General features: G+C 44.0%; 1 long non-coding RNA gene across 2 annotated transcripts in view; it reads left to right on the top strand.

The window, feature by feature from the left end:
- The window catches only part of LOC310850293, a 58,746-nt gene extending 53,657 nt beyond the window's left edge, over positions 1-5,089 (top strand). For both annotated transcript variants that reach the window (XR_014567281.1, XR_014567282.1), the window contains exon 4: positions 4,809-5,089. This is a non-coding gene — a long non-coding RNA (uncharacterized lncRNA). The remainder of the gene's footprint in view (positions 1-4,808) is intronic.
- The last annotated feature ends 4,112 nt before the right edge of the window (positions 5,090-9,201 follow it).

The following is a 9,201-nucleotide window of genomic DNA, read 5'->3' on the forward strand; positions in this document are numbered from 1 at the left end:
CAGCACCCATAAAGGACACACTTGGCAACCCTCTGTCAGTTGCAGTGGTGGGAGAAAACTCCCTTTGTGGGTTCAGTATGGATGCACAAACCAGATTCCTAACTGGTCAGACTTTTATTCAGTAATGCATTACTGGACAGAGTCCAAAAGAGTCTGTGAGAGCATATCCATTATGATATATGTAATATAGGCTGGTTTTTTAAAAAAAATGTTTTTATTGAAGATTTTTCTTGGGTAACAAAAGTACATACAGTGTCTCTGCTTTCAGTTCATAGAGACCTTTCTACTGATCTCCCCAACCACATTCTGCCACTCCTTTGACCCATCAGTGCTCATCCAATCACAGTCCTTGAAAATACTTACTCAACCCATTTTTATTTTGCTGGATGTGCAGCCAAGTTGCTTTTCCCTGGTTTCTTTCCTGTGAGGACCAATTTCCTGTGTATGTGCCACAGCATGTTTACCGTTGACTTAAGCAGGGCTTACTTCCAAGTAAAGGGTGCACTGGGCCATAACCTCCAGGTTAGTGCCTTTCTATTGGCACCTTGTTGGAAGTAACGAAAAGGCAAGTGTGATATTGCCAGACGTGATATTGCCTCTGGCTTGCCAGATTTAGGCTGCAGCACTGTGTACCCACTTTCTTAGGAGTAATCTCAGGCTTGTGGGTTCAAACTCCCATGTTGGGCAAAAAGATTCCTGCATTGCAGGGAGTTGGACTAGATGACTCTCAGGGTCTCTTCCAACTCCAAAATTCTATTATTCTATTATTGTGTTGTTAAACGCCCAGTTTAATAGTTGTTTGTGATGACGCAATTATATTGTTTTTTTTCTGGAGATGGGATGGCAGACACATCTCCTCGAGAAGAGCACAAGGGACAAGGGGAGGCACCAATACAGCTCCTTACCAATGGCACAGCGCTGATGATACAGCCTCTCTTGAGAGCCAGTGTGGTGTAGTGGTTAAGAGTGATAGACTCGTAATCTGGTGAACCAGGTTCGCGTCTCCGCTCCTCCACATGCAGCTGCTGGGTGACCTTGGGCTAGTCACACTTCTTTGAAGTCTCTCAGCCTCACTCACCTCACAGAGTGTTTGTTGTGGGGGAGGAAGGGAAAGGAGAATGTTATCTGCTTTGAGACTCCTTTGGGTAGTGATAAAGCGGCATATCAAATCCAAACTACTTCTCCTCCTCCTCCTCTTCTTCTTCTTCTTCTTCTTCTTCTTCTTCTTACCTGCTTGGAAGTGAGACTCACCACTCAAGGAGAAAAGCTGCCAGTGAAAAGGGGGAAGCAGTCTGCATGTACTCAGAAGCGCTCTTGTTCCTACACGCTCTGGAAGCCTTCACAATGCAAACAGAGTTCTGGAGGCTGAAACAGGTGGTGAAAGTGAACCTTGGCAACAATATATTAGGTTTGTTGAGAACTGGGAGAAGCAAATTGTGAAGAATGTATCCTGTCTACTCAGGTGAAGGGTGACATATCACTGACTGCTCAGCCTGCCACTATGTCTGAAGGTTGGGCATCTCAGGGAGAGAGAGAAAATGTTTTTAGAAAAACACATGCCAGTGCCTTCAGTTTCTGTGATTAGAGGAAGAAGAAACTCTCCGCTCTATATGTACATAAATAGATTGGCTTTTTCCACTGAAAAGGAAGCGGGTAATCAAACAGGAGCCACACTGTGGTGTCACTGTGTTTCTAAAGAAGCCTTTTAGAGAGGAGTCCTTCCTGCTAAGCCACTAGGAATAGTTCTGCCTCCCATCCCAGCCAACAGAGGCTATCAAAGCACTGCCTTCCAAGATGCAACACTTTTGACAGATAACAGGAAATTGAACTGCCCTGAGCACACCATAGAACATCTGATAAATATTATTTGGAAACTTGATTGAGGTTGAACTTGGGCATTTCTACCACTTTCTGAACCCAAACAGGAAGGATTTCTTCTGTGATTCATCTGAGTCAGTTTTTTCTGTGGCAAACAAGGAGGACAGTTAAAATAAAGATTGGCCTAAATGTTGCAGCCCCCAGCAATTTAAGTGTATGCAATTTTGCCCAATGTACACATTTTGCAATCAAATTTCCCCTATTTTTTATAGATTATCTTCCATAATATATTCATCTTTAGGCAAATTTTCCTAGTATATGCATTTTTGACACATTGCAAGGTGTCCAAATCCTCACTCTGCCATGAAGCTCACTGGGTGTGACCTTGGGGGCCAGTCCCTGAGCCATTGCAGCAGCCCTGGAGGGGTGGCTGCCCAGTCAGCCAGCAGTGCTTTTAGAGGAGAGGGAGTGCCCAGTAGGGCTTGGAGGGAAGAAAGATGGAGAGAGCAGGTGAGAGTTGCAAGAGGAGGAAAAAGGAAAGGAGGGAGGAGGTGGAAGGGGAAAGCAGTGAGCAGAGGGAAGGAGGAAGGCAGGCAGACAGACAACAGATGAAGAAGGAGAAGGAGAAGGAGAAGGAGAAGGAGAAGGAGAAGGAGAAGGAGAAGGAGAAGGAGAAGGAGAAGGAGAAGAACAGGCCCAATCCAACCCTGATGGCTGATGGAAGTCACTGATGGAGCACAAAAGGTGACAAAAAGCAAACATTTTGCGTTTCTGGTCCATGATCTTTCCCAGCTTTGGAGGTACCAATACATCCCCTTGCCAACAGTGTAAGGGGGCATAGATATGCCTCTGGTAGCAGATGAAATGGAAGCAACACCCAGATCTCCCATTCATATCTTGCTGTCCTGGTCATAAAGATGGAACTGCAGACAGAAAGTATTCCATGACTAAATGGAGGAATCCTGACTAACTAGAGAAAAGCCAGCTTTGCATTTTAATTTGAACCTTTATACGACATCGGAGGTTCTGAGCACTTGAGAAGCACTGCAGCTTCCCCTTAGGGAAATGGTGGAAGTCTTTCCCTTTCTGTCAAAGCCAACTGGCCAGGAGTTTCAGTATCTCTTCTCAGTGAGATCCACATTTTTCTGTGTTCTACCTACCTTTGCCACTTGATACGTCGGGAGGCTTGTTCCTCGCTATTACACAGTATCGCTAACAAGACAGCCCTGTTGCAACACCCCAGTGTGATGCTAAGGGGAAAATGTGTGTGTTTTAAAAAGACCCATGCAGCATGAGGCCAGATAATACCGCCAGCCTGAATGCTAACATCTCAGCCCCTCTTGCTTGGAAGTATCCATTAACAATGCTCCTCTTCAACAAAGAGCCTGTGGAAACTAGATAGCGGGAGCCGAGTTTTCAAGCCAATTCCACCCCACACAGCAATTGCTGAATTCATATGCAGGCTTTCCGTGCCTCATAAATTTTCATCCTGGCATCGCTTCTTGTTCTCTTTTACCGCATTTTCAAAATGTAGGTTACCCCTTTTGCATTTTAAACAGGCGCAATTGTATCTAATGCCTGGGTTTTTATGGCCACTAAAGCACTCCTCAGTTTGATGAACTGATCTCAAGCGAGGTAAATTATGTCACTCATCGGCTTTGTCAGTAAATCAAGGGGTGACACTTCCCTGATTTGTAAAGGCTGAAGGGAAGGATTCACATGGAAAACCTATAAGGCAAGGTTAGATTAATAAGCAGTTTAAAGAAAATGTTCCTGCTTTAATGGATATGGTACATCCAAAATCAATTCTGGTTCACTGACATTTCGGAGACTTCTTTCTGAGGATCACTAGAAAGACTGTATTAAACACTTTATGGAAAATTCAATCCTGGATTTCTTTGCTTTACAGTAATTGACAACATTTCCATATATTGCCATGTGGTTTTAGTGCTGTAAAGTTTCCGTGGCGCCTTTCCGTTCCTGCCCCCTCCCTTCTAATTATTTTGCTTCACTCTGCCTGCCACCAGGGAAAGAAAAGTTGCATTTCAAACTTGCCCTTTATGTCTTGCATTTTCATTTGCAAAATGTTGTCCTCCCGCACCTAACACCAACACAAATGGCTGGCGCCACAGATCCCAGGATCAATCAGTTGCTGAAGCAGCCCAACTCTAAGTGCCTAAGGCCAGCCATTCCTGCCTATGCAGATGCCTTGGCAAGAGCAAGTGTGTGCAAGGGATGCTGGGGGATTCCCTCTTGCCTCAGCACTTACTTGGAGAGGTGAGCAGATTCCCCTCAGCTTGCATTACATGGGCTTTGTCATTACTATTGCTTAGTAAATTTAAATACCTATGTGGCTTGAAAGATCAGCAGAGCTACATATTCTAAATCATTTTATCCTCACAACAAAATAGATTAGGCTGGGAGACTGTGACTGGCCCAAGGTCACCCAGTGAGCTTCATGACAGAGCAGGGAAGCAGGAGGCCAGCGGACATTTTGTATTTTTCTGTTGTGAACCATCCAGGGAACTTTGGATGAAAGGCAGAATACAAATTTAATAAATAACAACAGCAACAACAGCCTTACAGCTCCTTCTCCTGCCACCTCCTGGTGATTTTGCTGAGGTGAAAAATTGGCTTTAATGCCTCCACTACTAGTCCCTCATAGGAACATCCATCCCCCCCCGCCCCGACCCTCTTTGAGGCAGGATTAATGAACAGAACTATGTTTCTTAGGGGTTCTTACATTCAGAGAGACTCTGAATCGCTGCTCCCCAGCATCCTCCTCAAAATGCAAAATCGAAAATCATACAAGTAGTATGCATTGCATTTTATTGAATATAATTCAGTTTGTGAGAGGGTTGGAACTAGAAAGAGGAAAATCCCCTAAAACAGGATTACAACTCACATTTCCAAATTCCCCATAGAGTGTTCTGAACCACTGCACTGCTGCATTAATATCAGTTGAGAGCTTGTTCTCCATTCTCCTACAGGTGAGCTCGGCAATGACCAGAAGATAGATGGCCACAGCACACTTCCCCGTCAGCCCCTTGATGTGGGCCCAGGAAATCATGACCATCTAGATCAGGAATCAATATCAGCAGTTTCATGTTAAGGAGCAAAGCTTTGGAGCAGTTAATCCTATGAGAGATACATCTGGAGACGGGCCAATATTTACAAGCAATTTACAAGTAAATAAAACAATGAAACTGTAAGAGAGGGAAAGTTAAAACAGACTATTTAAAACATTCAGAAATCATTAAAATAAAGGATAAGATAAGGATAGGACATTTTTTATGTATGCAACTACAGCGGCAAGAATTCTTTTGGCAAAGTATTGGAAGACGCAAGAACTACCCACTCTGGAAGAATGGCAGATGAAGGTGACTGAATTTATGGGACTGGCAGAGATGACCGGCAGAATCCGTGACCAGAGGAAAGAGACAGTGGAGGAGGATTGGAAAAAATTTAAATTATATCTTAAAAATTGTTGTAAGATTGTGGACTGTTAAGATGTCAGGGGGTAAGAAACAGAGAATTACAGCTGTAAATAATAATGTTAAGAAATCTGAGAGAGATACAAATAGAAAAAAGGACTAAAGGGTTGCTGAAAAATTGCAAAACAAGGATGCAGTGTAAGGGAGGTATGGGGAAATCACGCTTTTTGTGTTTTGTATATGTCTAATTTTTTTTTCTCTTTTTGTGTGCGCTGTTGTTTTCTTTTTTCTGTTTTTTGTTGGTTGTGAAAATTAATAAAAATTATTTAAAAAATAAAAATAAAGGATAAGATAAAAACCAAATTAAAACACATTTTTATGGCCCCCTTTTTTCTTTTCTTTTTTTTAGAGAGAGGCCATCTTCTTCTCTCCAACGAACTCCACAAGTCCACAACCATGTCCCTGTGGGATGTAAACACAGGAGCAGTCAATGACAACATTCCTAGAGTGTACATGTTAGAACATGGGGAGGGATGTCTGTCTAGCAAACAGGTAAACTTCCTGGGGACGGACTTCCTCCGCATGTGACCAGAGGTGGGTGTGGCCTCACCTGTGCAGGTAAATGATAAGAGCACAGGGCAGGCAGCCATCTCTCTCTCTTGCCTCTTGCCTCTCTCTCTGCCATCTTCCTTCGATGAGGAAACATCTAAGGATGCCCTCTTGGCTCTCAGCCAAGAGAGGACAGTACTATCTTCCTATAAGATAGTTTCTAAGTGTATGTAACCTTTTTAAGCCTGCCTACCTTCTGGGATCACATTGTGAACAGAACGTGAGTAAACTCTTTTATACTTTTATAAAGACTGTGTCGTGTCTTGTATTTTAAGAGGGAACAAAAGGGGAAATTACCAGAGTAATTATTATAGAGGTTCTAGCGAACCTGTGCAGACGTTACCGTTGCGTACTTAAAGGGGAATGTCATAAACTCTGCTGATATTTTGGGAACTTGTTAGCACAAGTTGGATAAGGATATAATTAGCCAATATATCCTCTCCTGCACCCCAGAACATTCCCACAGTCCCAAGGGGGCAGGGAGGCATCAAGAGGGTCCAGTCCAAGAAACCCTGCAGCCAGTTGTGCCTAGATCAGTTCCTTCCTGTGATCTCGAGAGTAAATTGCAGTGGAGGTTCCCCCTTTCCCTTCCTATGCTTTCCCCAAAAGCAAATTATTGGCTTCCCCTTGGCTTCTTTAACTCCCTGACATTGTGCCTTTATCCTTTTGTCCCTCCCCTCTGTGTACCTCAGTCTCCTTACTTGCCAATAAATTCCATGAGGTCTACCCCATTTCAGGGAAGGAACAGAATGAAATCTTCATGTTCATGTGAGGCTTTTGGTGACTTGCCTCTTCCCCCTATGCTGCCTTCCATAGGAAGTAAGCATCTCCTAAGCAAAGAGGTGTCCAGGCTGCCCAAGCTTTGTCAGGACCATGGACAGCAGTGTGGGTTCAACCCAGAGCTCTGGCAAGACCAGCCAGAAGTCAGAACCAAACAGTAACCAAGAATGGAGGAACAAGTCAGAGCTTATTGCTCAAGCAAGACTCAACTGCCACAAGAAGCCTTTAATGCTCCTTCCTGCCCAGAAAAGAGCTGAGTCAGCCAAATGTTGGAAGGTGCCTTTGGGGCTCATGGGAGTTGTAATCCAAAAAATCTGGAGGGTGAAGGGTGCTATATGGCTGAAGTGCTGCTGCTGCTGCTGCTGCCCTCAGGGAAGAGAGCCAGCGTGGAGCAGCAGTTAGAGTGTCAGGCCAGGAACAAGGCGACCAGAGTTCGAATCCTCACCACTCGGGCAAGACCTTCACTGGGTCTCAGCCTAACCTTCCTCACAGGGCTGTTGTGTGGATTAAATGAGATGGGGGAGAACTATGTATGCCACCTTGAGCTCTTAGAGAAAAAGGTGGAATAGGAAGGAAGGAAGGAAGGAAGGAAGGAAGGAAGGAAGGAAGGAAGGAAGGAAGACTCCTGGAGCTGCCTCTTCACCCTCTGCTTACCATCTTTCTGAAAAAGGAGAAAATAACCCCCAGGCGATTAACAGAGGGTAATCATGATACTACCAAGTGGCCCATGTCATCCACTGACCCATGGCACCTAATTGTGATTTAGGGGAAATGTGTGGAACAGATTACAGCAACTTTTTAAAGAGGACAGTAAGGAAGCATTAGAGCCCATAAAGGGCTAAATCCCTTTTAAGCAAATGGAAGCCATTCATTGTTGAATGTGCCTGTCCTATATTTTCCACATTGTTAACTTTGCTGTAAAGCTGCTTTTGCGATGGCACTGGGAGGAGAGCAAAGAGCATACCAGAATTGCCTGTGTTAGTTTCAATTTTCCTCCCGAGGCTCAAAAAGTTAGAAAGCAGGCAAAAGGGAAACGAAGGCCATCCAGCCCATCCCTTGATGTGGGGGAATGGGCAGGATTTCCAGGTCTCCCCACATATGTCCATCTAACCAATCCAGGCTTTTCCTGAGATCAATATTAAATCATTATATTGGATGTAGTAATTTTTAATGCATTGGCTTATTAAGGCATGCTTACCCTGCCTTTCTGCTCTCAATAATGCCCAAGGCAGTGAAAAACAACATCAAAATGTCAAGACTAAAAACAATAAAAACCCACCTGAGAATTACACTTACCCTTTTGAGCAACAATGGCAAAGTTTCTAGACGGCAAGAGAAGGAGAGTGAAAATGGGGTGTTAAAAAGAATAACTCAGGATTTTTTCAAGGGCCGCCTCAAGGTCACTTCTAAGGGCAACAGTTTCTAAATAGCTGTTGCTCCACCATTTGGACCTCAAATAAGTCATTATACTGCCACTTACAGTTTACTGAGGCTCTTCCTGTAAATCGTTCTCTCATTGTAACATTTGTACCCATAACTGAAGTTATCAGGCCATGAGCTTGCAGGGAAGATTAGGAGGTGCTTGTGGAAGCAAGTTCTTTGCAACGCTGAGATTTGAACCAAGGATTCTCAGGATCTTAGAGTATTATACAAGAGCATTTTCTTAACATTTTGTGCACTCCACATACAACATCAACCATGCAATTCATCAGTCCTATAGTTTCTTCAGAAATGCCACTGTTGTGTTTCATTTCTCAAAGCGGCTTCAATCCAACTAGAAAATTTAAGCTGCATTCACTCGATATTTAAGTCAGGTGTGTTTATTTGAGACATGCACAGATTCAGGAATAAAAGTTATAGAGTGGAGAAAGTTACAGGAAGAAGAAGAGGAGGAGGAGGAGGAAGAGGAGGAGGAGGGGAAGGAGGAGGAGGAGTTGGAGTTTGGATTGATATCCTGCCTTTCACTCCCCTTAAGGAGTCTCAAAGCGGCTAACATTCTCCTTTCCCTTCCTCCCCCACAACAAACACTCTGTGAGGTGAGTGAGGCTGAGAGACTTCAGAGAAGTGTGATTAGCCCAAGATCACCCAGCAGTTGCATGTGGAGGAGCAGGGAAGCGAACCTGGTTCACCGGATTACGAGTCCACCGCTCTTAACCACTACACCATGCTGGCTCAATCAGGTCAGACTCTCTACGTTACACCACCTTTCCTAGTTCTCTTCTTATCCCTTATCTTATACACAGAAAAGTACGGTAATTTGTCACATTTCTACTGCATCTTCCCTTTCAGAATCACTCTGAACAAAGTTACATTCTAGAGGAGATCAGAAGTTGCTGAGCTCTGGGAATCGACCACCAGCTTGCACCAGCCCATGAAATGTTCTTTTCCATTCATTGGATTTTTAAATGCACCTATTTGCAAAATGTTCAAATAATGCCGAGCTGTACGCTAGACTGATGTGACTTAAACCTTCCTGGGGCACAGATAATGTCATGGATTCAAGTGCCACATTTGGCAAAGGACAATGCCATCTGGATCCTGGCTCTTCCAGTGTTGGGAG

The sequence above is a fragment of the Podarcis gaigeae genome (genome assembly GCF_964106915.1).
Source record: "Podarcis gaigeae genome assembly, chromosome: 8".
Lineage (NCBI taxonomy): Eukaryota > Metazoa > Chordata > Lepidosauria > Squamata > Lacertidae > Podarcis > Podarcis gaigeae.